The sequence below is a fragment of the Ailuropoda melanoleuca genome, chromosome 5, assembly GCF_002007445.2.
Source record: "Ailuropoda melanoleuca isolate Jingjing chromosome 5, ASM200744v2, whole genome shotgun sequence".
NCBI classification, from domain to species: domain Eukaryota; kingdom Metazoa; phylum Chordata; class Mammalia; order Carnivora; family Ursidae; genus Ailuropoda; species Ailuropoda melanoleuca.
The window spans coordinates 44,307,516-44,327,815 of record NC_048222.1 but is presented as its reverse complement, the minus strand read 5'-3'; the positions used below and the strand labels follow the sequence as shown (position 1 = coordinate 44,327,815).

Below are 20,300 nucleotides of genomic sequence, written 5' to 3'. Positions count from 1 at the left end.
GCCTGTAGGTGTGAAATGGGGGCAACACCCCACCCCCTGGGCCTGATGTGTGAGTGAAGGGACAGTTGGACGTGAAACATTTGGCTCCTGCTCGAGAGGGCCGATGTGTGCAGCTGTCTTTGGCCTACCCAGGAATGTATGGTCCCTGGAAAGACCTCCGTCCTGGGTCAGGACTCCCACTATGCTAATGCCACCTTGAAAATTCACCCTGGAATTTGTGCACAGCATGTAAATGCTCTGCCTCAGTTTCTTCTCTGCAGCATGAGGCTAAAAATAATTATCCACCTTACTTCCCAAATTTACAAGAAGCTAAAAAGTTACCTCATGTATTTTAAAAGTTCTTTGAAGGAGTGAAAACTGTTTAACTTGTTTTTTTTCTAATGTACTGAGACCAGAGTTTCTTTAAATTAAGCAAGATTTGCACTGTGGCCTTTGATTCATCAAAGCAGACCACCTCTCACAGATGAGACTAACTCATTAGAGCCACATTCAGAGAAAAGGCTTAATGGCTTTAATTCTCACTATGGTAAATAAGGTTGATAGCAGATCCTTAATTGAAAGGAAATTTTGATCAAGTAGAGGAGGGAGTGAGCACAGGGGAATCCTGGGCTCAAAATGTGCCCCACAAGGGCACCTAACAACAGCAGAAACATACTCAATTTACCCATCACCTTTGGACTGGTCTGGACGCACAGCTGTTCTAATTCCTGTGTAGTGTTTGTCTTGCCTCAGGACCAGCTGCCTCCATCATTTATAAATGGAGAGGCAAGAGTTGGTTATTATGAGGTATCTAATTTCAAAAACAATTGTTCTTGCTACAAATATTCTAGTACGAGGCAGCCTGGTGTCCCTAGTTTACCTAAATCCAGGACAATTGTCCCTGCCAATCTCCAGCTGTCCATCTCTCCGGCAGATCTTCAAATCATCGTGGAGGGCAAAGAACGGCGTGTTATTGGTCCTTGCTCTGACCCATCAGAGCTCCCTGGCACATAAGCCCTACAACGGCAGGTCCCGACTCTTGTCATCAGGTCCAGGTGATGAGCTCAAAGAATGCCCCAGAGAGAGCCAAGAATGTCTTTGTCTGACTTGGCAAGTGGCTTCCCTGCCTTGCAGTGGCCAGGGTATGGGGGTGGGAAAATATTTTTGTTTCCTTCTGGAAATGACCACAATGGCCAAAGCCAGGCACAAGTCTTTTAACTGCCCTGAGGGAGATTCGCCTTCCTCCAAAGGACAGAGAGAGACTTGGCCACACTTGTTCTGGAAATCAAAGTGCCTCCCAGGAACCACATTCTACCCGTGGGCTACACACTGAAACCAGGAGGGCCTAGCTGGATGAGAATGGATCTATCTTGAATCTCTTCACTAGACCTTCCCTCAGATATTCCAGACACCCCCAAGGCTCTGCCACCACAGCTGTGGTTGACCTACTTTCCCAGGGGTGCTCCATCTATCCACTCATTCAATCGGGCATCGAGTGCATACCTGGCCCACTGTGTGCCAGGTATTGTGTTCACAGACAGGGGAGGGAATTATGGGAGGAGCCTGACTCCATATCCCAGTTTCCCTTCCCTGATGCGTGAGGAGGTGGGAATGGGACAGGGAAGGTGCTACTGTCACACTGGCCTTGGGGAAATGCTTCAACTCCTGTGTGAAGCGCACTATCCTTCATTCCCCTCTGCAGAGGTGAAACAGGTTGAACCCTTCTCCAGGGTTTCTATTAAACTCTAAGAGTACAGTGAGGGAGGGGGAAGAGAGCTGGAACTATGCATTCAACTGCTATTTGTTCAACAAATGTTCAACGAGCCAGTATTATGTGCCAAGCACCATGCCAGCAGTGGGAAAACAGGTGTGAAAGCAGCGGGTGCTGACCGTAGGGGGTTGGATACACCCAGGTGCTGAATTCCCAGGTGGTCCACTGGTTTCCGGGCATCAGCCCCCCAGCCCACCCCTTCCTTCTACTGCCAGCCATTTTATTAAAAATGAAAGCCTAACATAATTTGCTCTGCCTTGTGAGCTAGGAAGGCCTACACTCCCACAGGCTAAAAGTTCACACCAACAGGCGTGATTAACTGGTAGTTGTCATGGAAATGGAATGTGATTAATTATGCAGTTTGAAACTGTTCAAGTCCACTTCCATCAAAATTACATCCTGAAACTATGGCATCAGAAAGCCTCCACACATACTTGACTCATATTTGAGTCATTCGCACTTACACACTCAATACCATCTATAAAACAACCAATGTTATCAGTATTTGTGTGTGTGTGTGTGTGTGTGTGTGTGTATGTGATGGGGCAGGAGAAGTGTGCTGCACACACAGAAGGATGTCTGAGCGTGTGGCCCATTATTTGAATGTCACGCACAATCGCCCTGTCCATCTTGAAGTGCCATGCATCCAGACCATTGTCTGGTGGATGGAGCCACCAGTGGGCCCATACAGTGTGTAAGGTGCCCACATTAGTTGTCTATTTTTGCGTGACAAGTCACCCCAACACATAGCAGCAGCTTAAAACAATAATCACTAATATTTCTCATGAATTTTGTGGGTCTGGCATTTGGGAACAGCTCAGCCACAGGTTCTGGCTCATGGTCCCTCAGGAAGTTTCCATCAAGTGTCAGCTGGGGCTGCACCTGAAATTTGAGGGGGGCTGGAGGGTCCATCTCCAAAGAAGCTCACTCCATGACTGGCGTGTTGATACCAGATATCGGCCAGGGGCCTGTTCCTCTCTGTGTGGGCCTTTCCGAGGGGCATCTTGAGTGTCCTTAAGATACAGCAGCTGGCTTCGTCCAGAGTGAGCAATACAAGAGACCACGGCCAGAGTGGCAGTGCCTTTTAGGACCTCTCTTTGGGCTTAATTTTCATTTCTACAATATTCTGTTGGTCACACAGGAAGCCCCGACTCAGCGTGGGAAGGGCCACCACCAGGATACATCATCACAAATGCTTCAGACTCAGTCCCCTGCTGACCAATAGAGGCGGTAGGACATTCCCATTTGTCACATCTCCGCATATATCACTGAAGCTATGGGTCAATGGACACGATTTAGAGAATTCTGTAGCAATAAAAAATAGACAATGCCAAAACTCCGTCGAACATCATTGGGGCTGTTTCTGAACATTCAGAGGTCTCTTGAATCCACTTCCCACAGATAACCACTGTTAACATTTTGGCGTATGTCCTTCTAGGTCTTTTCTATGTCCTGTCCACTGGCTCCCCTCCTAACAGCATTTAAAGAGGTTTATGTCTGTCCCATCTTAACAAAACCTTTCCTTCTCCTTTGTTCTCTTCAGCTGTTACGTTCTATCTTAGCCCCTTCACAGCCTACCTTCTTCAACACTTGGCTAAACTCCTCACCCCCCAGTTGCTCCTCAAACCAGTTAATCTGGCTTCGGGATCCGCTACTGCGTGCACACTGTCCCTGCCAAAGTCAACAGTGACCTTTTTGTTGCTAAAGTGGACGGATACCGTTAAGTCCTTTTCTTACCTGACCTCTTAGCACCATCTCATGCCACAACCTCCCTTCCCTGGCTTTTCTCTTGCTTCTCTGACCACCCCTTATCAGTCTCTATTCCATGTTCCTATTCTTCTATCCGCCCTTACATGTTGGGGTTCCCTGAACTCCTGTCCTAGATGCACTTCTCACTCTACACACACTGCCAAGGGAGCGCAGTCCATTTTTAAAAATCTATGCCTCTAGCTCAGACGTCTCTCCTGAGCTTCAGGCCCATATAACCAATGAATAGCTTTATTAAGATCTCACACTCACCTATTGAAAACCAGATTTATCATTTCCCCCCACACATCGGCTCCTCCTATGTTCTCCCATTTCTGCAAATGGCACCTTCATCCACTCTGGGAGCCCAGGAGTGAATTATTCTTGACACCCCCTTGTGTCCTTCATGTCTCCCATCCATCAGTCACCATGTCCTGTGGATTCTGCCTCTACGATAACCCTAGAATTCACCTGCTTTTCTCGATCCCCACTGCCAGCTCTCCAGTACCTCTCACTGTCACCACCCCCAGCTCTTCACTCATCTCCCTGTCTCCCGTCTTGCCCCACGATTTACTTCACTCTTCTATCATGGGCTATCTCGGGAGTTGTACATATCAACTCCTTTTCTAAAAAATATAGCTACATAAGTTCTTTGTTAGGTTGGATTTTGATTTCATGATGTTAATGTATTTGACTCTAAGGTATGCTTTTCAAATAAAACATCAGGAATAATCATGCGATCCCTTCTATACAGAACAAATCTATCTCCAAAGTCCTATGTGGTATAAATTCGAGGGGAGAGGGGATCACAGTGTGTTCCTACGAGTGGACACACAAGTCCTCAGTCTGACAAAGTCCTTCTTAACCCAGTCCACGCACATCCAGCCAGCTTAATTCCCACCCACACACCAGTATCTGTCCACTCCCTCTTTCACTCTCTTAGGCATCTGGTTGTTCCTTTATTGGGTATTTATTTAGTACTGAGTGCAGAGAAGCCATTATGCTAAGGAATATCACTTCAACCAGTTTGTACCTTCATGACATACTCCACTCCATCTCTCAAACTGCAGGAGATTTCTGGTTCTGGCCTTTGCTCCCCACCACCCCGCCACTCATAATGTCCTCTTTCTTCCCGTTCTCCATCCTTTGATGGCAGCCCCTTTGCTGGCCATCCTAGTCCATGGTGATCCCTAGACCTTTCTTACCTCTTTTCTCATTTCAAATAATCTCCCTCTCTGGCACTACAATTTAATTATTTCCCTATCTACGTTCTAGCTATAGCTATCCTTAGCTATTTCAATAGTGTCCCCCCCATCTAGATTTCAGGTCCCCAGAATCATATTATACATGTTTCCCTTTCTAGAAAACTAGTTAAGTAGTTATTACTTGTTAATAGCTGCATAGTTAACTAGTTAATTACTGTACCTCTGAACCTTAAGCTCTTCATATATAAGACTAGAGACAGTAATTCCAACATTGCAGGGTGGTTGTGGGAATGCAATGGGATACCAGATGAAAAAGACATTGTCCTGGGCCTGGCACATAGAAAGTATGCAATCAGTGTTAGTTCCCAGCCCCTCAACGTCTAATCCTGAGCTGAAAAGACAATGACTACAAAGCAATTATTTGCAGAAGGAACGAATGAGTAAATGAATGACAAAGAACTGCAAGAAAAAAATAATGCATTCTGAACACACCAGAGTGGCCTTGTCAGAGAAATAGAGGACCTTTCCTTGGCTGGCATGAGAGACATTGTGCCAGAGGGAGAACTGTGGAGGAAATAGTTCCTGCTTGGCTCAAAGATCATGAAGTGTTAATGGGAAATCAGGTTTGATCTGGGTATTTCTGCTGCAGTCAGCTAATTTTTTCTAAGTTTGACTGAGTTTGTGATCTGTCAGGATTCCCAGAAGAAAGTGGCAGGCAAGTGCTTCTTATAAACTGAAAAGAAATTCTTGCGTAAATTAGTTTTCACATGGCATAGGCCTGGCTCAAAGTTCTATAAATAATGAGAATATGTTGGTTTCAGAGCCCAGGCTATAAATATTTATTCCCACACTGCCACTGGTGTTTGTAGAAATTTCTTTTTCACTAATGGGCATTCCATTTGTTTTGAGAAAGACATAAAACCGTCCAAAAAGCACTGAAAGTTCATGACATAAAAGGCCATTTGAGGTGGGGGAGGGCACTAAAAGGAGGGAGTGTCATCTCCAGATTCTGACCATTTGGTTTTCTAACTTTATACCTTGAGTTCATGGAATTAACTCTGAGTTCTTTGTGGAGGGAATGACTTTGTGGTCTGCCATGGTCCGCAGTGACAATTAACCCCTCTCCTCCCATCTTCACTGCAGAAAGTGACATTCATTTTGCATTTGTCACCACAGACATGGCCGAGATTTCCTGTCTTCTGATCCCCTTCTTCATTCTCCACTCCCTCTGCCCTCCCCACTCTTAGCAGACCTCCCCATCACCCCACCCCATGTCTTTTCAACTACATGGGGCTATCTTGAAGAAGGGGGAGGTCTGTGAAGAGTCTTGGTACACTCTTGCTCCATAGTGCATGAAAAAATGGGAGGAATTTATTTTATGTGGTCACAAAAAGACAAATCTGGGACTTCACAGATCACCTGACAAAGGGTGATTCCTCACCAGGGTCCATGCAACTCTATGGGATCTGTCTATAGAAATCAGTGAGTCCATGAATTTGGATGGAAAAAGATTGCATCTTTAGTTTCACTAACTACTATAATTTAGCCCTTCCTTCCATTAGGAGTGAAGGTAACACATGACAATTACTTTAGCAGGACCTGTGACTTCTTCACCAAAGAAGTCATACTCCTTTTTATACCTCATTATGGTTATTATAAAAATCTCAAAATATCTTTTACTTTCAACATTATTGTAAAATTATGGCAAAATTATAACATTATAAGTAAAAAATTATGTGCCAGCAGATCTTGTTATTTGGTACATTAGTAATGAAGCATGTTATTATTATATCAAACATTTGTGCTTTTGCAATTATATTGAAAGCTATGGCAACATAATTGGTTTCTTTTGTAATACTTACTATTTTGCTTTATGCATTTAAAAACATTTTTCTAGGAAGGGAATCTATAGACTGCCAAAGGGTGCCAAAGGGTGGCCACAGCACACAAAAAAAGGTGAAGAACTCACGTTGGTTCCCTGGAAGTACATGGTTTGTCTCACACACATATTTCAGGATCTCTGAGGAGAGTGCAGACCCATCGGGGGCAACAGGAAAGAATACTGTGAGTGATTAGCAATGCCTGTCGTAGGAACACAATGGAGAGGAGTGGGAGATTGTAATTCATCACAGGTTCCTCCCACTATCTGGAAGTAGAGTGTTCCTATGAAACCTTCTGCAAGCTGAGTTGGTAACTACAAAGAAGCAATTACCATTAATTTATATGGAAAATTTTTTGAGCATTCCCAGACCCAAAGATAACCTTCCTAGGCTTTTCTGATACCTTAGGACACATCTTGTTAACAGAAGCATAAAATAAATCAAGATAAAGCCCAGATGCTCGCAGGCACAGCTAAAAACGATGGTGGCTTGGTGCTGAGATGCCGAGCGTCATCCTGGGGAAGGAGCTCCCCAGCACCACTCTCGCTCCTCTGCAAAACAGGCACCGAATGCCTTTTTTCATAAAAACGAAATCCTGTTCGGATTTCTTTCAGTGAGCCAGCACAGGTCTTTTGTAAAAGCAAGGGGACATAACTCGAACTTTGGAAAAGGGGAGATACCTGTGCTCTCCAATCTAAGCCCGGTGCAGCAAATACAGCTCTGTGCACTGATGGAAATGTTTCATCCGCTCCATCCCACATGGTGGCCACTAGCCGCACATGGCTTTCGAACCCTTGAAAATTTTAATTTTTAGTTCTGTTTCATTAATTTACATTAAAATAGCTACATGCCGCAGTGGCTACCACGTTGGACCACAGAGTTCTAAACTAATCCCACCCACACCCACCCTCATCACCTCCCACCCCACCCCACCACCTATACCAAGGAGGAACCTGGACCCAAAGAGAAGTCATTGGACCCATCTGTGATAAACCCAGACTGACATCCCATTTTTTTCTCATTTTTGCATTGTTCCTATATTACCATTTAGCAGAAGCTATTCCCTGAACAATGCACGAGTGTGCCAGGAGAAAAGAAACAACTCGAAGTTACATATGTGCTTCATTTGTCCTCAGGAAAACAAGGTAAGACACCATTTTTTCAGTACAGCAAGGTCAAAGTTAATGGGTTCCTTTTTGTTTTTGTTGGATATGTCAGTTTGAAGGGGAAGGGCTGGAATTTCGTTTGCTTTTTCTCAGCTAATTTCAGAAAATGTTCACAGGTGTTTCGGATAAAAATTTATTGTTTGCTGTTTTGCAATCTGCAAACATTTAAGAAACCTGTGCTGAGCCGTACTATTTCTGGAGATAATGCGTGCCCCTAAGCAGGGTCCCTGCTGTGACTTAGAGAACAGTCGCCCTAACTTGCCCACCCTCAGTTTGCCAGAAGGGCGGCTGTTGATGAGGAATTTGTGGTGAACAATTTCTGGCCTGAGGAGGGGACAGTTCCTGATGAGGTCACGGGGAAGGAATGCCTTCCTCAGCAGAGGTGGGCGCCTGGGACAGCCGCCAGGAGTGCGGTCTGGGAAGCATGGGCCCTCAGACAGGGGAAACGAGACCTGCCCTTGCCCTGGGCACAGGAGCCATCTTTGGGGGTCACCATGAGGGGTTTCATGGTTTAGCCCTCCTGCACACTCAAGCCTGTCGGGGTGGGGGGGGGTGGCAAACAATGGGCTCCCGGCTAGGAGAGGGCTTCACCTTGAGTTAACATTGTCTTTCTGATGGCAGCCAAAGCTGGCCACAACTCAAAACATTCATATGCAGCAAAACTGCCCAACACACTCATTATGATGTTTTCTAAGGTTTCTGTGGTATATAAACAATTTTCAGAGACTTCCTATTGCAGACTAGCAGACCCTTCTCCAGACAAGCTGAATCAGAATTTTAGAGGGATGTGTGCTGGGAAGGTAGGTTTTAAACAAAGCTCCCTGCCAATTCTGATGGGCAGTGAGGTTTGGGAACTACTGGCCTAAAGCATGGCATCCATACCCTAATCCCGGCACTCAAGGCCTCTGGGAGCTGGCCCTACTCTACACAGGTGGGGCCTCATAGTGAGAAACGCACACATTGGGTAATAAGGACATTAATGACAACAGGTGACATTTATTGGGTACATGCCAGGGGTCAGATATAGACTAAGAGATTTAAATGAATCCCCATTTAGTGTGCACACTGGCTCTGTTATTACCATTTTGCATATAAAAAAAAAGTTTAGAATGGTTAAATAAGTTGTCTAGGGACACACAGGGAAGGTAGAAATGGAGTTCAGACTGAGTCGGTCAAATTTCAAAGTCCATGCACTGGACCCAGGGCGACTGACTGTCCCAGTTTGCCAGGGACCAAAGGCTTCCCTAACACACGGGATGTTCTCTGCTAAAAGCTGCAAAGTCCTGGGCACAGGAGAGAGCTGGTCACATTGCCCTGACTTGGAGATTCTGGCCTGAGATGGAGACTCCACTCCACCACTCGTGACCATGAGACCTCAGGCAAGCCTGCCCAGCCCGGTCTCCCAGATTCCTCATTGGAAAACAAGAATGACCACATCTGCCCCAGAAGGTAGCTGTGAGTGTTAAACGAGACATAATTCTCCTCCATTCCCTCCATCTCATCTTCTGGATCTCCTCTCCGATTATACGCAGTAGGGTCTCTTGGTCCAGCCTCCGATTCCCGCTCCTCGGTGCATAAAGTTGTCTGTGCATACTCAGGGGTGAGATTCCCAGTTCTCTCCCAGCATTGACTCTTTCCTCCTCCATGGTCCACAGTCCAGCTTGGTCCTGACATTGGATTTATCCTTGCCTGTATTTTCATTAACAGGATCTACACCTGGCTTTTCTTCATACTCATTTGGTCCTACCTCCTATCTGCCTGCTCTTTACAAATACCTTGCCTTTTCACGGTTTTTTCTCCTTGTATCTCTTGGAAAGCCTTCTCCTGGCTGTCAGTTTTGTGGACCGTCTTTCCTGGCATCCCTTTGCCTCCTGGTAGGGAATTTTGGTTGACAGGTGCAACCAGGGCTGGAGCCTGCCGTTTGTCATGGTGCATTTTTTCCTCCCTCTGGGCTCATCTGTCCCTCCCTCTCTAGTTGTCAGGTTGCCTCCCACTCTGACACCAGCAGCTCCAGTTCAGAACCAAGTCTGACGTTGGGGCTGACTAGTAAGGTGACCGATCTGATCAGAGTCGGGACCGGCATTGCCCAGAACCTGGCTCCACAGCCTGGCCTGCGTGCTTGGCCTCCCCCAGAATGCAGCTCCAGGGGAGTGGAGGTCTGGGCAGCAGGCACTACCTTCCTTCCGTCTCTTTGCTTAGGTAGGGGAGCCCTGCCCTTCTCTGTCCCACACAGAGCACTGGCTCTGTGTCTCCCCCCAACCTGGGGCACTTTAACTCCCCATTATGTCGAGGAGCCAAACTGGCCGGTGGTCCCTGCCTGCTCTCAGACCCAGAGCCATGCAGCCCCAGCCTCATCTATCCCTTCTTGCAGGTTTGGGGCTTATACTGTTTATTGTACACTGGGGCTTTCATCTTGCACCTAAGTGTTCCTGTGTCTTTTGGGTTTTCTTTTCTTTCTAGTCTTTCTTTACTCGACATTCAGAGAACAGATAATCCCTGAAAGGATCTTCCCTCAAAGCCATCTTGACTTAGGTGTTTCCCTGAAATTGTGTTTTAAACGAAAATGAAAACCAAGGAAGATTCACAGTTCTCTTGCATTTTTTGTAGCACTTATGATAATAGCCCCCAAGCAACCAAGAGAAGGAAGTAGGAAGCCCCGTTGGGAGGTTAGCACCTTTCATTTTCCAGACCAGTTCAAAGTCAGGGCGGGACAGGGAACTCTCCCTATGCTGGGTCCTTATTTGAGAATCTACTGATAAGTCACTGCATGATATCGGGTGCCGGGTACTGACCTTCTGGTCTCTCCCTGCTAAACTGAGACCTCTTCGGCTTCTCAACGTGATTCTCTAACCAAAGGACAGCGAAGCCCTGTGTCCTCTGATCCTGTGGCAGGGTCCCTAGGGTTTCCTTTCTACCCTCCCCCACTCTCAGATGACTGCCTGGCCACCCCCTCCAGGGCTGCCATTCCAGAAATTATAGAATTTAGCAAACAAACCCAAACAAAGGCTGTTTGGGTTTCACTGAGGGAACTATTGCTCAAATACGACTTAGGCTTTTCCTTTTTCTTCTTCCTTTTCCTCTGATCCAGACTTGAATTCCTAACTGTTGTTTCGGAAAGTCCCCATGGGGGGCAAGATGAGTTGCTGAAGGGAAATAGGTGTTGCTATTTCCGTTCCACAGAGGAAGACACTGCAGGCAGCAAAAGTTAAGTGACTTGCACAAGGTCACTCTGAAAAACGGAGAGGGCAGGACCTGAATGCAGGTCCACCTGCCCCCACAGCGCCCTGTCCCTCAGCACAGTTGACCACTGCCTGGCAGATGGAGGGGTGAGGCCTCTGAGCAGTTGGCATGGTAACAAGCCATAGGGTCTCTCCCTCCCCATCCTGGGCAGTTCCATAGACAGGGAGCTGCAGCAGCCCACGGGGGTCACCAGCAACTCCTGTTCCCACCCCAGGCTCAGGGCCAGCTTCTACAAACATTCCCCTAACTCTCGCCAATCTGGGGTTTTATTGAAATCACAGGGTGCACATTTTGCAGCTCCAAGCTGGCAATCTCTCCCTCATTCTCCACTCGCTATCACTTAACCTCAGGGCAATGTTACAACCTCAGAGCAAAGCTCCTTTGCCAAGGAAAATAACTTTCAACTTTCTGTTGTGTTCTGGCTTCATAATTCCCAGCTTAGGGCAAAACTGTGAAGCTGGCAACGCTCGTACACCACCATGCCTCTCTGCTCTGCACACTTTTCTCCCCCAGAGGCCCCTCATCCTCACCTCCACCTCCACCCCTGGGCCTCATTACCACCCCCTCTTTTACCCACAGCAGCTCACAGCAGAGAAGGCAGAGATCGGCATGGCAGCAAATGGGTACTCTTGCCCCGGGGAGTGCCGTATTAAAATGAGCACATCATTTAAGTGCCTGCACACACACGCGCTGGTGTGCACACACACAATTCATGTGTCTGTAATTAGATAATTAACACATGCCCAGCATAGAAAATCTGAAAAGTACAGAAAATACAAAGAGGTAAAAAGCCACAATCCCACCACTCTGAGAAAGCTCCATTAACTCTTTAATGTATTTCTTTCCAGTTCTTTGCCTTAGTGTGTATGTGTAGTCACATATATGTGGGTATCATATATACACATTTCAGGGGGTCCTTGAAGGCTGTGTGGTTTCGTTGCTATGCCTGCCAGTCCCCCATACCACAGTGCTTGCATTGTCATGGTTTTATAATAGCCGTTAATGTCTGATGGGTCAAATCCTTCCTCTTTTTCTGAGGATTTAAAAAATTATTTTCCACTGTTTCTTTTTCCTGATGAATTTTAGATTCATTGTGATAAACAACTAAAACCAACACTTTGCAGGATTGCACGTTCATTACAAATTAATTGGGAAAAATTGGCATCTTTGCAATGTTCCAGCGTCCACCCAGAAATATTGGATGGCTACCTATTTAGTCAGAGCTTCCTTAATATCTTCCAATCAAGTAAAAAGATTTCCTTCAAATGGGTCCTATACTTTCTGGTTGAGGTTTTTATTTCATTTTCTTTCTTAAATTGGGAATTGGATCTTTTTTTCTCTAAATGCTCCTACTTTGAATTATTGACTTGGAAAATATATCCTGCAACTAGCTCTTATCTTACTCTCTCAATAATTTGAATACGTTTTCGGTTGATTCCATCTTTTTCCTAGGAAGATAATTAGACCATCTGCAAATAATGATAATTTTATCTTCTCCTTTATATGTATAATTTTGTTTTGTGAATGACTGCATAACTTCAAGAACCATGTTAAACAATAGCAGTGAAACCAGTGATCTTGTCTTTGTTTACTCTGGATTATTTTTATCCCATAAAGGAGATATTTTCCTAATCTTAGTTTTTAGACTTTGAAGTCAAGAATGGATATTGAATTCATAATGGATACTGCTACATTTTCGTTATCTGTTGAGGTTATCATATTTTTTGTTATTTTACCTCTTGCTGTTAGGAATTACCTTCATAATTTCCTAATATTAAAATGTCTTTACATTTCTAAAATCAAATCTACCTTTTCTTGGTGAAATTTTTAAAGGTAGTATTGAAGTTGATTCTTTCATGTTCTATTTAGGATTTTTACAACTGCTATATACACAGCAAGGTGAGTTTATAGCAACACGATCCAAAGTGTGTTCTATGGAGCACCCTTGCTATAAGTTCTACCAGAAAAGGGAAAGGAAGAGAAGGAGGAAAAAGGAGAGGGGAGGAAGAGTGAGGGAAGTTCTGTGTTGAAATTGGTTAGGAAAATACATATCCCCCTTGAAGGTTCACAAGGTACATTCACATTTTAGAGATTCTGAGACAAACTAGAGTTTAAAAAAAAAAAGAAAAAGAGAAACCTGTGCTTAAATTTGTATAATCTCACATTCTCAGAATGATTGGCCATGGCGTCCCTATTTGACATAATTCGTATTAACATCTTGCAGAGTTCATGTATGAGGCATGCACTTGGAAATACTGTCTTTGTCAATTTAGGGATCAGAATCACACTGGTTTCACTGGAAAGCCGCTCCCTTCTCTGAAGTGCTCATGAAAGGCTTGTAATGGGTTAACCCCTACTGTTGCTGCCCTACACAATAAGATACTCCCTGTTCTCTTTAGCCACCTTCTAATCTAGGTTTATGCCCTTCTGTTTCGTGGCTCTGAGATACTGTCTCACTCCACTGGGTCCCTTTGGGATCTCAAGGATGCAGAAAAACTCTGAATCTTCAGATGGATTCAGTTTGGGGTTGTGTTTATGTAACCATCCTGCCATGCTGGAGTGGATCTTCTTCTGTCTTCTCCCCAGTTCACGGGGCTATATGGCCCTGGCCATCCACCTGCAATGGCCTCATCCCAGACAGCCTGACTCTCCAACTCCAAGTCCCTTGTGGGACCAGGTGACTTTCCCTCCATCCCTTGACATTGTAAAGCCATCTGCTCCCACTCACCATGCCTTTTGCTCACTCTTATTCTCCCAACTCCAAAATCCCATTTTTCTATAAATCCCCAATAGTTATTCAAGACTCAGAAACACAAGCACTGACATCCTCTTAGTTGCAGGAAGAAGTTGCCAGAAGCGAAGTCTTCTGGGCATTGTAGGGAATATACTGATTTATCTTTAAGCCTCCACCCTCAAGGCCCTCAGATTCTCATGCGGTAGATGAGTAGGTATCTGATCGACACGGGAAAGCTTTGGCACAGTGCCTGGCAGAGGAAGGACTTCGGAGCCGCTGGCTGACGTGTTGACCATAGAGCGGGAGTCATGCGTGCAGCACAGAAGTCTCCTTCTGAAGAACTCACAGAGGGATGACGTTTGAACTAGGCTTTAAAGGATGCCTAGGAGCCCGGGCGTCAGAGCGAGGGGGCCATGCTACATGAGCGTTTGAATCAGACTTTCCAGCTCTCTTTCACGCACCAGCTCCACCTGATCTTTCCAGTACCTTGAGGTAAACTTCATTGTTGTTAAACCCATTGTACTGTTGAGCAAGCGAAGGGTCACTTGTAGCAATGAGCTTTCCCAACTCAAAGGATTTCGGGAAAATGAGTAGCTGTTTTAACACTGAGGCCGAACAGTCACTGTTACAAAGAGCTGAGTTCCCAGGAAAACAAGTCAGCTGTGGTCCCCGCCCTCATGAGCTTACAGGTTAGCCTCACAGAACTTTAGGGATGTCAGTTCTCCCTGTGGAGCTGTTTTTAGCTCAGCCATTAGTGAAAGAGCTAAAGAAATTGCTTTTTCCACAGACTGAAGCTGCGAGCATAGAAGTGAATGGGGCAGCAACCCCGGCTGGGAGGCCTGCAACCACTCTCAAGGCGGTGGGGCTCAACCCTGGCTTATGTCTGAACCACCCAGGAAGCCATAAGAAATCCTGGTGCCACTGAAGTCAGAGTGGTGGAAGAGGACAGTCATGGGTCCGTTGGGAAGTGTCCCCCTTGATTCCAATATGTAGCCAAGATAGTAAACCTGACAGAAAGATTGGGGCGGCATGGGGACACCGTTGTGAAATTCTGATTATTTCGTTACTTCTTTTTCCTTTGCCTCCCCTCCTCTGTCCTTGAAACTGCCCTCTCCTGGTCTCCTTCTCTGAGCTCCTTCATCTGCTCCCTTCCAGCTACCTAACAGAGGACTGAGACATACTCCTGGGTCCATCCCCACCAAGGGCTTGCCTGGTTACTCTCAGATCCCAAAGTTGTATTGAGAAGGGACCTTTTAGGGGATGATTCTATGGTCATAATGGTGGGTGAATGAAGCACAGAGCCAAGGTGTGATGGGCTTCTAAGGATTCTTTTCAGTCACACCACAGAAGAAGGCACCCATGGGGTAGAATTGTGGGGTGTACAGAGGTAGGGGAGCCCTTGCTGGTGAGACTGCCTTCCCCCTCACTGCCTCAGAGTTCTCAGGAGAATGAGGAGAGACTCCTATCCTTCTTCATGCCCATGGCTAGAGCGGCCCAGGTGCACAGCTCAAGGGAGGCTGGCGTCTGGAGCCCAGCCGGTGCCAACACAACTGGAGAGCTGATCTACCCCCAGCATCCTCCCCACCCCTCACCTCTCAGTGACCCAGAGAAGGAACACCAGTGCCTGCAGTCCCTCAAAACTCTACCCCATGGTGTTCGGGGCCTTTGTGAGGTCAGCTTCCCCTACCCCAAGTCCTTGATGCTTTCTTAGGGAGTGGGCAATTCTCTCCAGCCAGCAGCAACTAGAACATGTCCTGGAATCCATCTGGATTCACCTGGGAACATGAGATGAGATGGACAAGCGCACTGACCTGAGGCCCCAGAGCAGTGCAGTCCAACTAATCCAATGCGATCCACTGAAGCCCCTGAGAGGGAGATATTATGGCAGCAGAAGCAGCTTTCAGCTGTCATCCCAGATAGTCATCCTAGGTTGATTATCACTACTGTTACCCAATTTACGTATTCCCATAAATGATTTACTGCACTAGATCCCTGGAGCCTGAAGTCCATGGTGTAGCTGTGAAAAGGAAACCCTGTGTGTAGACTGCCCCAGCCCTCAGTGGGAAGGAGGTGGGTGTCCCCACTGAAGCCTGACTGTGACCCTTCTTGGCCTCATTTCTGCAACCGCAGAACCAAAAGAGCACTGCTGACCTTGGAGCTGCAGCCCCAGGGTGTTGTAGGAGTGAACAGGTGACTGATGGCAGAGAACTGGCCATCTCCAAGTGAAAGGGGCCAGTAAATCAAACATTCTCATTACGCCTGTTCCTAGTTCCTCCTTTCAGTGGAAATTTACTCAGTGTCTACGGCACGCAGCGGCATGTGCCCCCTCTACTAATGCTAATCTTCTGTGTGTCGTTGGTTAAGAGCAGAAACTCGGGGTCCAGACCGACTGGATTTTAATCCTAGTGCTCTAATTCCTAGCCGGTGACCTTGGGTAAAGTAACTTCACTTCTCCGTGCCTCATCTGTTAGTAGTTACTAGTAGTACCTACCTTATGGGGTTATAATAGAGAACAAATGAGTTAATATATATCAATGGCTTCAAGTTGTGCCAAGCACATAGTAAGTGCCCAATAAATTTTCACTGCGAAGATGATTATTACATGGCACTCTCACAAAATGAGCCTCACAGAAGCTGATTTAATTTGTTTGGCATCTAAACTGTAACACAGTGTTTCCCTAACTTGTCTGATGATGTTTTTTAAAACGAGCCAAAGCGCTTGTTGAAAACAGAGCTCGTGGCCCCCGGACCTAGATCTGCTTCCGCACTTCCTGGATAGAGCCCAGGAGCTGTACTGCTAACACGTGGCCCAGGTGATCCTAATGAGTTTCGGGACCCGCTGCTCAGCGGCACCAAGAGGAACGCCTGGCCTCTCCTGTGCTTCTCCATCCTCACTCTGCCAGTTAATCTGAAATGCCAGGAAGGAGAGGTTGCTGGAATTTGGAGCTCTGGGAAAGCTCACATTGTGTTCCCCATCCCAGTTCCTCAGGCGAGGCTCCTTAGAAGAAGCAGCGGGGGAGGGATGGTTTCCAGGGAGACCAGAACAAAGGGAGTGTACTGGGCTCACAGACAAGAAGGTGGTGAACTGTTGCAGGATCGGGCACAGCAGGAGAGGAGGTAGGCACAGAAGGGTGGGCCAAGGATGCCCAGAGGTCACACACATGGCCAACGTTGAGAATCACACGTTGAGAGTCTTGGGCTGTACGACCCCTGGGTGGCCCCTCTAGGCATCTGTCCTTTCTTTTATGACCATTTTACGCTTTGGATAAAATTTTGAGGTTCGACAGGTCCATTTTCCCAGGAATTCTGACCTAGTTATTGAATCATGTATTCATTTATTCAGCCACATCTGAGCACTCATCCAACATGGAGAACGCAGTTGAGTATGTATGTCTGTGACAGATAGCCCTCTCCGTAGAGAAGCTCAGACGCTTGGTGTCCAGAGGGCAGGACGTGTGCACAGATATTAACAATGCGAAGTGACAAACGTGTGCTAGTGGTGCACAACAAGGGCTGTGGGAACTCCAAGGAGGAAAGGAACTCTCCTGGGGAGGAGTTGTTGTAACCTTGAGAGACTTCTCAAAGTAGTTGAGCCAGGTCTTAAAGGAAGAAAGTGCAATTGGACTGCCAGACCAAGAAAAGGCATTCTAACAAAAACAAGGCAGAGGAAACTAGGCAGAGGAAAGACACACAGGTAGTAAAGAGCACGGGTGTGTCTGGAATGCAAAGACTGGGCCTGGGGCTGGGCAGGTAAGCGGGCCTGCCTCCCAAAGTTCCCCGGCTTCTGAGCCAGGAGTCTGGGCTTCACCTGTAGGTGATGGGAAACACTGTAGAAGTTGGTGAGCTGGTTCCATTAACCAAGAGAAGAGCAAAAGATGGCAGGGGTCAGGACAAACAGCCTGAATTTGGTTGGAGACATGTGGAGTGTATGTCACCAGTAGGACCTCTACAGGGAGATGTCCAGGAGGCTGTTGGATCGAACAGTCTGGGGCTCCACAGAAAGGCCCAGACTAGATGTACACATTGGAGAGTCTTTACCATGAAGGTGAGAGTTGACACTGGGGCAGCAAAGGGAATACAGCCCCCCTTCCCAGGGAGAGCACACTGAGAAGAGAGAGGTCCTTCCCTTCCCTGGGAAATCTAACCCCTCACTCATCTAGGAGCAGGAGATGGTGCTCACTCTAGCCGCATCTTCTGAGCAAGCTTGCTGCTTCCACCATCAAATTCTGGCCCAGTCTCCGCCTGAGGCCAAATTAGGTGCTGGTGTCATCTGCCGGACATGTCTCCTCCGGTGAAGGGAGTCTGGTTTCATGGTGGTCAGTGTTTCACTTCCTGAAGGGATCTTCAAAGCTTAGGAAAAAGCAGGGACCTATCTTCTGCCCTCAGATCTCTACAAAGGAAAGGGTAGGGCTAGAGCCATTATCCCCAGAGGGATCTGGGCAGGCAGGGCGGAGTACTCCGTCCCATGAACAATCCTCTAGGAGGGGGTAGGACTGTGTTACCTTGGCTTGGTTAGGTCAGCAGGTGTTTATCAGCCTCCAGCTCTCTGCTCCTTCCACGCTCCTCTGGCTTTCCACCTATCACCTCTATTTAGGGAACTGCCGCATTTGCCAGATGATCAAACCTCTTAGCTGTGTCCGCTATTTCCGATTGCCAGTCGGACATTTATGGCTGAGAGATAGTGTATCTTTGTTGTTAAGAACAAGGGCTCTGGAGTCGGAGTTTGGAATCCAGTTCCACTTCTTACCACCTATGAGACCTTAACCTTTCTTTGAACTTTTCTTTGCCTCCATTCCCTAATCTGTAAAATGGGAATAGGAAAGTACCAAATTCATAGGGCTATGGTGGAGAGAAGATGAGCTCATCTACCTTGATCTGTACACCAGAGCCTGGCACACAGTGTGCACAATGAAATTTGCTCTAATTACTATCTCCTTTCGGAAGTCCTGCTCTCACTTTAAACTCAGGTGTCAAAATGAGGACCTGAGTCTGTGGTGCTGGCCTGGTTCCGCCATTAAGAAGCTCTGGGAGCTTATTCAGCAGATGAGGAAAAGAAGTCCAGGGTGGTGAAGTGACTTACTCAAGGTCACACAGCAAAGTCAAAGGGAAAGCTGGGTCTCAGGACTCCTGGTGGCTTCCCGTGTGCCTCCTCACGCCGGCTCGGCTACCCCGCAGGAAGTTTCAGGCACCTGCAGACGCCCTTGCAGAACAGTACCAAAATCACCGGGGCCACTTATTAAAAACGGGGATTCCTGGGACCCCCCCAATAGAATTCTGATTGCATAAGTCTAGGGTAGAGCCCTAAATTAGCACTTCAGGAAGCATACCTCTGCCCCTCCCCCAACCAGGTGATTCTGATTCAGCTCATGCGCTTTGAAAAATGCCTCTCAAGAGCCAGTCTCCTTCATGTGGCTCCACGTAAAGATGAAAACCTGAGCAGGACCGGTAAGGCCCTGTGGCCAGCCCGGGACTGCACTTGCCGGGAAACACCCATGCTGGTGTAGTTCCTGGGCATGGCCGAGGTCCCTTAGTGGTATCTCAGGAATTCGGTCACATTCTTTCCTACCCGCATCCTGAAAAGGAATGCCACTCTTTCAGACAAAGATGCACCTGCACCCCTGCAAAACCAGCGGGACATTTAACACTAGGATTATCATTCCACTGGGCATTGTGTACTGCAATAGGGACTCTGGAAGCCAGAGGGATTGTGGGTAATGCTACTCATAGCACCTGCCCCTCCATGGGTGACCTCATCAGAGCCTCCTGCGGGTTAGTACTGCCTCAGAAGCTTCTGTCCTTCCCTTCCTACAAAGGCCACTGTGTGGCCATATGTCTCTGCCTCTCACTGATCCCCATCCTCAGAAGGGGGCATCAAAGTGGAGCGACCTGTCTGAAGAAAGAACAAGTATTTGGAGAGTAGTGTGTAGAGACAGAGGCAAGAACTACAGTTACTGCTCCATAAAGGGCTCTGGCTGTGGACGACTATCTGCTGGGAAAAGAGAAGGCATCCCCCCAAATAATTAAGGAGTCAGATCTAAGATATCATTAAAAAAAAAAAATTGACAGTCATCCAGCTTGGAGAAAATTTCATTTTGGAGTCTTAAGAGCTCTGTTTACTTCTCAGCTTTTGACTTTCTCTTGCTCAGAACTTGGCCCCGGGCCTGTGTTCATTCATTTCCATTTCTGAATTATCAGTAGGACACAGAGATAACGAAGTCTGCTGACCAGAGTATGGCTGGAGGACTAAGAAACACTGTGATAACTGTCCCTCAGCAATCTGCAGTTGGCCTCTATCGGCAGCGTGGCCTGCAGTGGGGAGTGCCTAACCTCCAGATCACGCAGGGCAGATTCTTATCTCAGACCTGCTAGTCGCTGGCGTTTGGGCCTTAGGTTGCTTAACTCTGCATCTCAATTGTTCTCTCTGTAAAAGGGGATATTCATATTGAATTGACAAGACTTTATGCAGATCTAAAAGCATGGTGAAAGTGATTATGCCCTTATTGAAGCAAAGAAAAGAAATCACTTTCAGGCTAGAAGAGAAGGAAATAAAGCATATTTGGCCAATCTAAGGCAATAAAG

General features: G+C 46.9%; 1 long non-coding RNA gene across 1 annotated transcript in view; it reads left to right on the top strand.

Moving 5' to 3' along the window:
• Positions 1 to 20,300, top strand: part of LOC117802357 — a 73,271-nt gene that overhangs the window by 21,091 nt on the left and 31,880 nt on the right. The window contains exon 3 of the long non-coding RNA XR_004625597.1: positions 7,633 to 7,726. This is a non-coding gene — a long non-coding RNA (uncharacterized LOC117802357). The remainder of the gene's footprint in view (positions 1 to 7,632; positions 7,727 to 20,300) is intronic.